Consider the following 13883-nt stretch of genomic DNA (forward strand, 5'->3'; position numbering starts at 1 on the left):
GGCTCCGGCCCAAAAAATCGCCCGGTCCGGATGGCTTAACATCCGAGTTTTACAGGACTTTTAGGGACTCTTTGGTCCCCCTCATGACTGAGGTTTTTAATGAATGTCTTTCCTCGGACATTCTTCCCGGTTCAATGAGGAAGTCCGCCCTGATTATCCTGTCAAAGGGTAAAGACTCGTCCCGTATTGAGAATTGGCGTCCCATAGCGCTTCTCAATACGGACCGAAAGGTTCTGGCAAAGGTGCTTTTCAATCGGTTGGTGAAGTTTGCACCCCGGCTCCTTTCGGGGGCCCAGCACTGCTCTGTTCCAGGCCGCAGTACTTTTAGTGCTGTGCTCGGTGTCCGGGAGGCAGTGGAGCAGGGCAGGGCAGGTCTCTGGAAGGGGTACTTGCTGTCCTTAGACCAAGCGAAGGCCTTTGACCGGGTTAACCATGAGTACCTCTGGTCCGTCCTTCTGAGGTACGGTCTGCCCGGGAGGTTTGTTGATTGGTTGAGAGTATTATACAATGGGGCAGAGACTTTTCCGCTTGTGAACGGTTGGGTCGGACCCCCTTTTGAGGTGAGGTCTGGTGTCCGCCAGGGCTGTCCTCTGAGCCCACTGTTATACGTGTTCGCGATCGACCCCTTTTTAAGGAGAGTGGAACGCGGACCGTTGGTGGGAGTCGGGATGGACCGGGCGGAGCCAGAGGCCACCTTGAGGGTAGTGGCGTACGCCGACGACGTTTCCCTCTTTGTATCCTCGAGAGAGGAGGCGGACTGGGTCATGTCTGAAGTTGAGCGCTACTCGGTGGCTTCTGGGTCCATGATCAACCGGGATAAGTGTGAGAGTCTCTGGCTGGGAGGGGGAGATCCAAGTTTCGATCTCCCGGACACCCTTCCAGGGCCTCAGGCCACAGCAAAAATTTTAGGCATCAGTTTCGGCCCGGGGGACTATCCCCAGCAAAACTGGGAGGGCAGACTTAAGATTGCCGCCCAGAAGGTGGATCAGTGGAAGGGTTGGTCCTTGACCCTGAGGGAAAGGGTTAACCTGGCCAAGGGGTATTTGCTCCCTTTATTAATATACCTGGGCAGCGTCTGCATCTTGCCAGAACCTCTTTGGACACGGGTCTACAGCCTGTTCTTCCAACTATTATGGGGGAATAGGCTGAACCTGATCAAGAGGGAGGTCACGTACCGCACGAGGAGACTAGGAGGGTTGGGTATGGTCAACCCGGTGGTGTTTCTAGTAAACACCTTTCTTAAGGCAAACATCGCCAACCTCTGGTTAGAGAGGGCTCCTCCGTGGGTATTCTCCTGTAGGGGGTGGTTTCGGCCTTTCTTCCAGGAATGGGAGACAGGAGGGCGGGTGAAGGACCTTCGCACGCCTCATGGGCATCTTCCGGCTTATGCTACCCTGGTTGTGAAGGCGATCCGCCGGTGGGGTCTGGGAGTGTGGGAGATCAGGACCTTGTCAAGGAGGTTACTTGACAATAGGGTTCTGTTGACCCACTTCCAGAAGCCCCTGGCCCTCAAGGATTGCCCAAGCCGGGATCTGGAGGTGGGGCTCGGGTTATTAAACTCTAAGCGGATCCCCTTGAAGTTTTGGGACTTGACTTGGCGCTGCTTCCATGGGAGACTGTATGTGAGGGGCAACCTGAAGTACAGGAACTCTGATGACCGGGATTGTCCCCGCGAGGAGTGTGGCGGCATGCTTGAAAGCATGGAGCACTTCCTGCTTCAATGTCCCTTTAATACAGAGGTCTACAGTAGGGTGGGTGCTTCCATTGGCTGGCCTAGGCTGGCAGGCCTTTCCTATGCGGAGTGGGCCTATGGGGCATTCAGATCCCTTGGTGGCCGAGATCGGGGCACTGTCTTCTTAGTTAGTTTAGTGACTAGGTTTTACACGTGGAACGCACGGTGTTTAGTGTCCACCCAGCATAAAGTCCTCCCCCGGGAAGAGGTGATTAGGAACATCCTGGGTGACCTGGCAAAAGTGCGCTCGCTGGAGTATGAGAGGCTGGGTGCAGGGAGGGCTTCCCTTCTATGGAGGGGGTTCTCATTTAATGTGCCCTAGGGAGAGTTAGGGTATGTGTGTCTGTGATAGGGTTAGTTTAGTCCTTTCTATATTTTATATTTATTTGTAGGGTCAGATGGATGTGTAGGGTCAGGGAGGGACAGGTAGGGACAGTCTTTAGGGATAGGTAGTTAGCATTAGGTTGGTAGTGAGGGTCAGAGAGGGACAGGTAGGGACAGGTAGGGAAAGATTGGTAGGGCGGTAGGGACAGGTTTTTCTTTTTCTTTAATAGGGAGGGACAGGCTGTTTGTGTGTTAGAGCAGGGTGAGAGCCTCTGTAGTCTCCAGTTTCCTGGTGGTGGGCTGCTCCCCTCACATTTGTAGTTTTTTGTTTTACGGTTCAGAATCTGAATATAGGGCTTGCAAGCACTGAACTTGGGTCTGATCCTTTGGTTCATGTTTAGTAGTCTTACGGTTAAGTTGTTATGTCATGATGATTTGGTTAGTTGTTGTTACATCGTTATGTTGTGTTGTATATAAATAATGTATGTGTATTGTGTGTGTGGGGGGGTTAGTTTAGGTTGGGTGGGGGGCTTTAGGGGGGAGGGGGGAGGGGTTTGCGGTGGTTTTGTGAAAAATGTGGACGTCCTGCGGGATGCCGGAAGAGGCAAAGGGACCTTTTTGTGTGTGAAATGGCCACAAACTTTAGTGGGGCTTGTTGTGATAAGGCCACAGACTCTCGTGGGACCTTGGGTGTTAAAAAATGGTGGTGGGGGAAAAAAAAAAAAAAAAAAAAAAAAATATATAAAAAACTACAAAAAAAAGGTTTGCTGTGCATTAAGTTTTGTTTCGGCCAGGTGGCCTATTTCTTTTTGGCAGTGGGCCAGTTATTTAGTTTTCCTTTTTTGTTAGGGGGTTAGGTATGAATGTGCAGGTATGGATGTTGTGTATGCTGGGGGTCGGGTGCGTTTTAGGGCGCACCCTGGAGTTATGGTAGGGTCTTCCCTTGCTGGGGGGTCTCCTACAGAGTCTGCTGGAGGACTTGAACTTTGTGTCGTCTTATATTTCTTTGTTGGACTCTATATAATTTCAGATTTTAGGTTATGTCTTGCTGGGGTTTTGTTGGTTGTTAGTTGTTTGTTTGTTGTATAATTGTATCTGTGGTTTGGTTTTTGTGTTTTGTATATGTGTTTTTGTACTTTTATAATAAAAGAGCTCCAGTTCAGCCTGCTGCAGCTTCATTCAGGAAGTGGTGGAGGTGGAGCCTGCAGTGAACTGTGTGCCGTGTGCTGTCTGGACTGTGTGCTGCTGTGGAGAGAGCTCCTGGGAAGGGAGGTTTTTTTTTCCATCTGGGACTTTTTGTCTGCCCCCTTCCCAGGAAGGAAAGCTTGTGGTGGGACTGGCCTCCGGGGCCGGGCCCCCGGCTCCCACCTCCCGGTCCAAGCTGGCGGGGGGTGGGAGAAACACCAAGCCGGCTAAGGCAACAAGATCTGGCCAAGACAGCAAGGGGTCCGGCATGAGGACCCGGAGGACCCCCGAGGCTATGACCGCGGCGGCTCCTCCCTCCGGAGGTGGGTCGAGTATGAGCGGAGGTGCTGCAGCGGTGCCCCCTGATTGGGGTACCAAGGCGTCGAGGGAGGCAACCGTCACCTATGCCTCCCGTATACATGCACACCTCTGCGAGTATGAGGACGCCACAAAGAAGCTAAGTTCCCTCTGGGGGGAGTTGAGGGTGGCTCAGGAGAGGTCCGTGAGGGCCTCTGGCAGTAAGAAGCCTGAGCTATCCGCCGCGGTCCGGAAGATCAAGCGGGCCATACAGGACCTGGAGGACCGCAGGAACACCATCATGGCGGGCAGCGGACCATTTAAGGAAAAGCTGCAGAATGATAGCCGGTTCAGAGCCATGACCGGTGGGGCTCTGGAGGGGTCGCAGGGCCCCGGCCAGGCGGTGGAGGAGGAGGAAGAAGAGGTATGCGTGGAGGAGGTCGCACCCTACCCGCCGCCTGGTGGCCTGGTAAGTGATCTCCAGGCATCGTATAGCGGGATAGCCCCTGAGCAGATGGCTCTCCCGTCGGATTCTAGCCCTTCAGAGGGCAGCGGGAGCGAGGGGGAGGATGAGGAGGATGGGAGCAGTAGCAGTGAGGGGGGCTGCCTTATCATGCAGCAGATCCAGCAGATCGAGTCCCCGATACGTTTTGGTCAGCTTACGTTCGGGGATGAGATCTGCGAGGATGAGGCACCCGTGAGGGGGATGAAGAGAAAAGCAAAAAAAAAGAGAAAAACAACTGTTGCGCACAAATTTGTGTATGTCCCCCTCTCTGGGGCCCCCCTGTCCCGTTGTGCGGCACCCGCTACCCACCCCGGCTTGGACTCTGTTGTGGGTCCACAGCGAGGGAGCGGGGAGAACATAGGCCATGGCACGCAGAACGCTGCCTCTGTTTGTGGTAATGGAGGCAGTGGGTCCAAGGTGTCTGATATGGAGCATGGCGCGGAGGGCGGCCCGATGGTGGGAGTCATCAGTGGAGGTGCTCAGGCTGGATCCCCTGTAAAAGGGGGGTCTGGCCTGGCACCTGGTGCGCCTGCTGGCGTGCGGGGGGCGGCGTGTACATCCGCCGCTGCCTCCTGCGCTGCCGGCGGTGCACCGACAGCCGGGGCCGCATCTCCGGCGGCGTGTGCTGGGGTGTCTGGGTCCCTCACGCACGGATCCACTAAATCTGGATCACTTTCAGGGACCCAGAGACCTGGTAAGGTGAAGGGCGCGGGGCCTGCGGCTCCGGCAGAGCCGGCTCATAAACGAAAGGTGGGGCTTGCTCCCCTGGCAAAATCCGTGGCGAGGTCGGGGCCCCCTGCGCAGGGGCCCAGTAATGGGTCAGCGCGGGGGGCTCCACCGCCGCTGGGTGCCGAGGGGGAGTGGCCTAGCCTGGGGCCGGCCACCGGAGCTGGGGTGGCCAGGCTTTTTGTGGCAACGGGTGTGACGGTAGGGGGTGCTATGCCCCTGAGAGCTGGTGCCGCTGGTCCAGGGGCCCCTGTGAGTAGACCCGGCTCCGGGTCAGCTTCGGGGGTCCCTGCGCGGCCGGCTTCGGGGTGTGTGGCCTCCCAGCCGTCCACAGCGCCAGTGGGAGTGGCCTCTGGGGCCCCCACCGTGCTGCCTGGTGCGGGGGGCGTGGCCTCCCTGTCACCAAAGGCACCGGTGGGAGTGGCCTCTGGGGCCCCCGCCGTGCTGCCTGGTGTGGGGGGCGTGGCCTCCCTGTCATCCACGGCACCGGTGGGAGTGGCCTCTGGGGCCCCCACTGTGCTGCCTGGTGCGGGGGGCGTGGCCTCCCTGTCACCCACGGCACCGGTGGGAGTGGCCTCCGGGGCCCCCACCGTGCTGCCTGGTGTGGGGGGCGTGGCCTCCCTGTCATCCACGGCACCGGTGGGAGTGGCCTCTGGGGCCCCCACTGTGCTGCCTGGTGCGGGGGGCGTGGCCTCGCGGGTAAATCCCGCACAAGTGGGCGTGGCTTCACCCGAAAAGGGGCGGGGCTTAGCGCCGGCAGCTGCTGGGAGCAGTGGTGCCACAGTTGTGGCTAAAAATGGAGGTGGTGCCTGCCTGCCGGTGTCCTCTGTGCCCACGGGCTTATCTGGGGCAGGGGCGCCGGCAAAAATAGCTGCAGCACCAGGCTCCCAAAACCCCCCGGCAGGGAAGGTGCTGCCAGCAGGTGGCAGCAGTAGTAATGCTGGTGGAAAACCTGCTGGCAGAAAGTGTGTGGAGAAAAGAAATAACTGTGACCCCAGTATGCATGTGAGTGGGAGTGGGGCAAGTGGGGTCACTGTCGGTATGGATGTGTCTGTGGTGGAGGAAGCGAGTGCTGGTGTGTCTGTTGCTAGTGGGGGGAGTGGGGGTGGGGCTGGTCCATCTGCCCCCCCGGCTGCTGGTCCCCGGAGTTTTGCGGGGGTAGTAGCCGGGGCCTCGGGGTCTTCTCGGGGGGCTTCCTCACCTCTGGACCTCAGGGATGGTGACTTGCGACGCCGTTTCCTGGAGGCCCTCAAGAAGGGAGAACGGACGATCCAGGTAGAGGGAAGAGAGGTGGACCTGGCCTTTTGGCTAGATAGGCATGGCCTGGCCGCCTTCCAAGATAAAAAGGAGGGGGAGACAGCGTGGTCCCTCCCGACAGCCGGGCAGGGGGTGGCCAGGAGGAATGTAGTTCGTCTTCGGTGGAGGGGCAGTGAAGCGTGCCCGCCAAGAGCAAGGGTCGTGGAGCTCCTCCTGAAGATGAACTTCAGGGCGACTGACATCTTTGCCCTGATCCATCCTTTTGGTACCCCCATCTTCGACATCAGTTTTGTTCGGCCGGAGGGCCTAGAGCTTTTTTGGTCGAATTTTGAACTGGTGAAGGGGGAGCCCGGCTGGCGAGACTTTGCCGTGCAGGCGGTGTCTCGCCAAAATGGAGTAAAGAGAGTGACCGTTCTAACTAATAACGAGTCACTCTCTGGGGTCGATATTATGACGTGGCTTTCCCGCTATGGGGAGGTCACGGACGTCCCAAAAAAGAACAGGGACGAGTTTGGCATCTGGTCAGGGGGCTGGACCTTCATGATGAGGTTGAAGGTCTCAGGCGGTACTGTCACCCACATCCCCTCCTCAGCATTCCTGGGGAGGGACAGGATCCTGATCTTCTACCAGGGGCAACCAAAGGTCTGCCACAGGTGCGGTGATCCCCGCCACTTCAGCGCGGGCTGCAAGGTGCAGAAATGTGCCTTGTGTGGCGGGGTAGGTCATCTTGCCGCGGCCTGTGGTGACATTAGGTGTCACCTGTGTGGTGACCTAGGTCACCCGTACAGCCGCTGCCCCCGCTCCTTTTCTAACACCATCTCTGGTCAGGCGGGGGAGAGCCATGGGGGGGTCCCCAGCGGTGCATCCTCTGCTGGAGCCGGAGGTGGGGGCGGGAGAGGAGCTGAGGGGTCGGTGAAGGAAGGCGTGGCCAGTACATCTGCCCACCAGTGGCATCAGGTGAGGCGCCGTGGGGGTAGGGGGCAGGATAAGCCCCAGGCGACTGGGGTGATGTCTGTACCCTCCTCGGAAGCGGCAGCCGGTGCCCCTGAGGCCCTGGGGGAGGAGGCGGTGAGCGAGGAGATCAGGAGGATGGAGAGGGAGGAGGTGGCTGCTTCTGATGACTCCTCCCAGTATGAAAGTCTGGACGAGGAGGTGGTGGAGCAGCCTAAAACAAAAGGTGACAATAAGACCAGTAAGAGTCGGAGGAGGAAACGAAAAGGGGCAAAAACATCTAAGGCCCCCCCCCTGGCCACTAAGGTGCCTACGGAAGGGCTCACCGGCTCCCCTCTGATCCCCCTCTCCAACCGGTTCCATGCCCTCGATGACTCTGCTGTGTCGGAGGTCGGGGGTGAGGGACCGGCAGTAACATCTGAGGTGCCTTCAGGGAGCGGCGGGGTCCGTCCTCCGGAGGGCTCACTTTCCTCTGGGGGGGGGACTGCCCTGGGGTCCAGGGGTGAGGAACCCGGTACTGGGAGGGTGGTGACGGGTGCTATGGACACCTCGGTGTCACTAAAGAGGAGGGGAGAGTCTGGCTCCTCCTCTGAAGGTGAAAAAGGTAAATTGAGGGGTGCGGTTAAAAAGAAGGCCGTCTAACTCAATCACCCATGATGGCGGAACCTACCCCGTTGACTCTGGCGTCGATTAATGTCGCCAGTATAAAGTCAGATGCGGCCAGATTTATGGCCTTTGATTTTTTCAACCGAGTTGAGGCTGACATTTTATTTTTGCAGGAGACCAGACTAACAGACATGGGGGCCATTTACAAAGCAAGGAGGGAGTGGAGGTGCGGGCCCTCATACTGGTCTCTTGCGGCCGAGCCGTATAGCGGGGTAGCGGTCCTTTTTAAGGCTGCTTCGGTGGAATGCAGACGGGTGATCGAGGTAGAAATGGGGAGGTGCTTGGTCCTTGACGTCTTCATGGGGGGACAGGAGCTCCGGCTCATTAACATCTATGGTCCACAGTCAGAGTGGGACCGTAAATGTCTCTTCCTGAAGATCAAGCCCTATCTTTTTACCAGCCGGCAGGTGGTCTTCGGTGGGGACTTTAATACTATAACTAGACCCCGTGATAGGGGAGGCCCCGGAGACCGAAGGCTGGCTTTTGATAGTAATACCCTCAACAGCATAGCAAGCGAAGCTCGCCTGGTGGATGTCCACATCCGGCACACCCCAGGTCACGGGGGTTTCACCTTTCATAGGGGTAGTTGTAGGTCTAGGATAGATAGGTTTTTTTTAAAGGAGGAAGCCGTCTCTTCTGCAGTGTCCGCTGTTGAGGTGGAATTCTCCGATCACTGTTTCATTTCCTTTTCTTTGAATGTTGCAGAGACTCCCCGGATAGGGAGAGGCCTATGGAAGCTGAATTCGTCCCTGTTGGAAGAAGCGGATGTGAGACAATCCTTTGAGGAATTTCTTCAGAGCCAGGTGCCTCTCTTGGGTCTCTGTAGCAGTAAGTCTGAGTGGTGGGAGATCTTCAAAACAAGGGTTGCGGGGTTCTTCCGTCAGCTTTCGAGCCTCAGAGGCCTGAACAGGTACCGCCTGTATCGGGAGCTGGGGAGGAAACTCGAGCAGCTCGTCTCGACTGGAGGGGACCGTGAGGAAATCTCCAGGGTGAAGGCCTTGCTCAAGGGGTGCCAGTATGATAGGCACACATCCTTAGTTTTTGAGAGGGATTTCGGGAGGTACCGCTCGCCCGACCCCTACAGGAACTGCAGGATGTCAGTGAGTTGCAAGATGGTAACAGGACTGATCGACAGTACAGGTTCCCTGAACAGATCCAAATCAGGGATCCTGGAGGTGGTCAGATCCTTCTACTCGCATCTCTTGGGAAGGAGGGATCCAGATCGGGATGAGATGTCGGCTTTCCTGGCTGAAACCATCCCTGAACCAGGGGATGACCCCTCTCTTCATGGTTTGGCAGAAGCAATCAGGGAAGAGGAAGTGAGACGGGCCATTGATGGGCTCCGGCCCAAAAAATCGCCCGGTCCGGATGGCTTAACATCCGAGTTTTACAGGACTTTTAGGGACTCTTTGGTCCCCCTCATGACTGAGGTTTTTAATGAATGTCTTTCCTCGGACATTCTTCCCGGTTCAATGAGGAAGTCCGCCCTGATTATCCTGTCAAAGGGTAAAGACTCGTCCCGTATTGAGAATTGGCGTCCCATAGCGCTTCTCAATACGGACCGAAAGGTTCTGGCAAAGGTGCTTTTCAATCGGTTGGTGAAGTTTGCACCCCGGCTCCTTTCGGGGGCCCAGCACTGCTCTGTTCCAGGCCGCAGTACTTTTAGTGCTGTGCTCGGTGTCCGGGAGGCAGTGGAGCGGGGCAGGGCAGGTCTCTGGAAGGGGTACTTGCTGTCCTTAGACCAAGCGAAGGCCTTTGACCGGGTTAACCATGAGTACCTCTGGTCCGTCCTTCTGAGGTACGGTCTGCCCGGGAGGTTTGTTGATTGGTTGAGAGTATTATACAATGGGGCAGAGACTTTTCCGCTTGTGAACGGTTGGGTCGGACCCCCTTTTGAGGTGAGGTCTGGTGTCCGCCAGGGCTGTCCTCTGAGCCCACTGTTATACGTGTTCGCGATCGACCCCTTTTTAAGGAGAGTGGAACGCGGACCGTTGGTGGGAGTCGGGATGGACCGGGCGGAGCCAGAGGCCACCTTGAGGGTAGTGGCGTACGCCGACGACGTTTCCCTCTTTGTATCCTCGAGAGAGGAGGCGGACTGGGTCATGTCTGAAGTTGAGCGCTACTCGGTGGCTTCTGGGTCCATGATCAACCGGGATAAGTGTGAGAGTCTCTGGCTGGGAGGGGGAGATCCAAGTTTCGATCTCCCGGACACCCTTCCAGGGCCTCAGGCCACAGCAAAAATTTTAGGCATCAGTTTCGGCCCGGGGGACTATCCCCAGCAAAACTGGGAGGGCAGACTTAAGATTGCCGCCCAGAAGGTGGATCAGTGGAAGGGTTGGTCCTTGACCCTGAGGGAAAGGGTTAACCTGGCCAAGGGGTATTTGCTCCCTTTATTAATATACCTGGGCAGCGTCTGCATCTTGCCAGAACCTCTTTGGACACGGGTCTACAGCCTGTTCTTCCAACTATTATGGGGGAATAGGCTGAACCTGATCAAGAGGGAGGTCACGTACCGCACGAGGAGACTAGGAGGGTTGGGTATGGTCAACCCGGTGGTGTTTCTAGTAAACACCTTTCTTAAGGCAAACATCGCCAACCTCTGGTTAGAGAGGGCTCCTCCGTGGGTATTCTCCTGTAGGGGGTGGTTTCGGCCTTTCTTCCAGGAATGGGAGACAGGAGGGCGGGTGAAGGACCTTCGCACGCCTCATGGGCATCTTCCGGCTTATGCTACCCTGGTTGTGAAGGCGATCCGCCGGTGGGGTCTGGGAGTGTGGGAGATCAGGACCTTGTCAAGGAGGTTACTTGACAATAGGGTTCTGTTGACCCACTTCCAGAAGCCCCTGGCCCTCAAGGATTGCCCAAGCCGGGATCTGGAGGTGGGGCTCGGGTTATTAAACTCTAAGCGGATCCCCTTGAAGTTTTGGGACTTGACTTGGCGCTGCTTCCATGGGAGACTGTATGTGAGGGGCAACCTGAAGTACAGGAACTCTGATGACCGGGATTGTCCCCGCGAGGAGTGTGGCGGCATGCTTGAAAGCATGGAGCACTTCCTGCTTCAATGTCCCTTTAATACAGAGGTCTACAGTAGGGTGGGTGCTTCCATTGGCTGGCCTAGGCTGGCAGGCCTTTCCTATGCGGAGTGGGCCTATGGGGCATTCAGATCCCTTGGTGGCCGAGATCGGGGCACTGTCTTCTTAGTTAGTTTAGTGACTAGGTTTTACACGTGGAATGCACGGTGTTTAGTGTCCACCCAGCATAAAGTCCTCCCCCGGGAAGAGGTGATTAGGAACATCCTGGGTGACCTGGCAAAAGTGCGCTCGCTGGAGTATGAGAGGCTGGGTGCAGGGAGGGCTTCCCTTCTATGGAGGGGGTTCTCATTTAATGTGCCCTAGGGAGAGTTAGGGTATGTGTGTCTGTGATAGGGTTAGTTTAGTCCTTTCTATATTTTATATTTATTTGTAGGGTCAGATGGATGTGTAGGGTCAGGGAGGGACAGGTAGGGACAGTCTTTAGGGATAGGTAGTTAGCATTAGGTTGGTAGTGAGGGTCAGAGAGGGACAGGTAGGGACAGGTAGGGAAAGATTGGTAGGGCGGTAGGGACAGGTTTTTCTTTTTCTTTAATAGGGAGGGACAGGCTGTTTGTGTGTTAGAGCAGGGTGAGAGCCTCTGTAGTCTCCAGTTTCCTGGTGGTGGGCTGCTCCCCTCACATTTGTAGTTTTTTGTTTTACGGTTCAGAATCTGAATATAGGGCTTGCAAGCACTGAACTTGGGTCTGATCCTTTGGTTCATGTTTAGTAGTCTTAAAAAATCGGTTAAGTTGTTATGTCATGATGATTTGGTTAGTTGTTGTTACATCGTTATGTTGTGTTGTATATAAATAATGTATGTGTATTGTGTGTGTGGGGGGGTTAGTTTAGGTTGGGTGGGGGGCTTTAGGGGGGAGGGGGGAGGGGTTTGCGGTGGTTTTGTGAAAAATGTGGACGTCCTGCGGGATGCCGGAAGAGGCAAAGGGACCTTTTTGTGTGTGAAATGGCCACAAACTTTAGTGGGGCTTGTTGTGATAAGGCCACAGACTCTCGTGGGACCTTGGGTGTTAAAAAATGGTGGTGGGGGGAAAAAAAAAAAAAAAAAAAAAAAAAAAAAATATATAAAAAACTACAAAAAAAAGGTTTGCTGTGCATTAAGTTTTGTTTCGGCCAGGTGGCCTATTTCTTTGTTTTTGGCAGTGGGCCAGTTATTTAGTTTTCCTTTTTTGTTAGGGGGTTAGGTATGAATGTGCAGGTATGGATGTTGTGTATGCTGGGGGTCGGGTGCGTTTTAGGGCGCACCCTGGAGTTATGGTAGGGTCTTCCCTTGCTGGGGGGTCTCCTACAGAGTCTGCTGGAGGACTTGAACTTTGTGTCGTCTTATATTTCTTTGTTGGACTCTATATAATTTCAGATTTTAGGTTATGTCTTGCTGGGGTTTTGTTGGTTGTTAGTTGTTTGTTGTATAATTGTATCTGTGGTTTGGTTTTTGTGTTTTGTATATGTGTTTTTGTACTTTTATAATAAAAGAGCTCCAGTTCAGCCTGCTGCAGCTTCATTCAGGAAGTGGTGGAGGTGGAGCCTGCAGTGAGCTGTGTGCAGTGTGCTGTCTGGACTGTGTGCTGCTGTGGAGAGAGCTCCTGGGAAGGGAGGTTTTTTTTTTTCCATCTGGGACTTTTTGTCTGCCCCCTTCCCAGGAAGGAAAGCTTGTGGTGGGACTGGCCTCCGGGGCTGGGCCCCCGGCTCCCACCTCCCGGTCCAAGCTGGCGGGGGGTGGGAGGAACACCAAGCCGGCTAAGGCTACAAGATCTGGCCAAGACGGCAGGGGTTCCGGCATGAGGACCCGGAGGACCCCCGAGGCTGCGACCGCGGCGGCTCCTCCCTCCGGAGGTGGGTCGAGTATGAGCGGAGGTGCTGCAGCGGTGCCCCCTGATTGGGGTACCAAGGCGTCGAGGGAGGCAACCGTCACCTATGCCTCCCGTATACATGCACACCTCTGCGAGTATGAGGACGCCACAAAGAAGCTAAGTTCCCTCTGGGGGGAGTTGAGGGTGGCTCAGGAGAGGTCCGTGAGGGCCTCTGGCAGTAAGAAGCCTGAGCTATCCGCCGCGGTCCGGAAGATCAAGCGGGCCATACAGGACCTGGAGGACCGCAGGAACACCATCATGGCGGGCAGCGGACCATTTAAGGAAAAGCTGCAGAATGATAGCCGGTTCAGAGCCATGACCGGTGGGGCTCTGGAGGGGTCGCAGGGCCCCGGCCAGGCGGTGGAGGAGGAGGAAGAAGAGGTATGCGTGGAGGAGGTCGCACCCTACCCACCGCCTGGTGGCCTGGTAAGTGATCTCCAGGCATCGCATAGCGGGATAGCCCCTGAGCAGATGGCTCTCCCGTCTGATTCTAGCCCTTCAGAGGGCAGCGGGAGCGAGGGGGAGGATGAGGAGGATGGGAGCAGTAGCAGTGAGGGGGGCTGCCTTATCATGCAGCAGATCCAGCAGATCGAGTCCCCGATACGTTTTGGTCAGCTTACGTTCGGGGATGAGATCTGCGAGGATGAGGCACCCGTGAGGGGGATGAAGAGAAAAGCAAAAAAAAAGAGAAAAACAACTGTTGCACACAAATTTGTGTATGTCCCCCTCTCTGGGGCCCCCCTGTCCCGTTGTGCGGCACCCGCTACCCACCCCGGCTTGGACTCTGTTGTGGGTCCACAGCGAGGGAGCGGGGAGAACATAGGCCATGGCACGCAGAGCGCTGCCTCTGTTTGTGGTAATGGAGGCAGTGGGTCCAAGGTGTCTGATATGGAGCATGGCGCGGAGGGCGGCCCGATGGTGGGAGTCATCAGTGGAGGTGCTCGGGCTGGATCCCCTGTAAAAGGGGGGTCTGGCCTGGCACCTGGTGCGCCTGCTGGCGTGCGGGGGGCGGCGTGTACATCCGCCGCTGCCTCCTGCGCTGCCGGCGGTGCACCGACAGCCGGGGCCGCATCTCCGGCGGCGTGTGCTGGGGTGTCTGGGTCCCTCACGCACGGATCCACTAAATCTGGATCACTTTCAGGGACCCAGAGACCTGGTAAGGTGAAGGGCGCGGGGCCTGCGGCTCCGGCAGAGCCGGCTCATAAACGAAAGGTGGGGCTTGCTCCCCTGGCAAAATCCGTGGCGAGGTCGGGGCCCCCTGCGCAGGGGCCCAGTAATGGGTCAGCGCGGGGGGCTCCACCGCCGCT

The sequence above is a fragment of the Phyllobates terribilis genome, unplaced genomic scaffold (assembly GCF_046119375.1).
Source record: "Phyllobates terribilis strain yellow unplaced genomic scaffold, ASM4611937v1 Scaffold_3__8_contigs__length_932513732, whole genome shotgun sequence".
NCBI lineage: Eukaryota > Metazoa > Chordata > Amphibia > Anura > Dendrobatidae > Phyllobates > Phyllobates terribilis.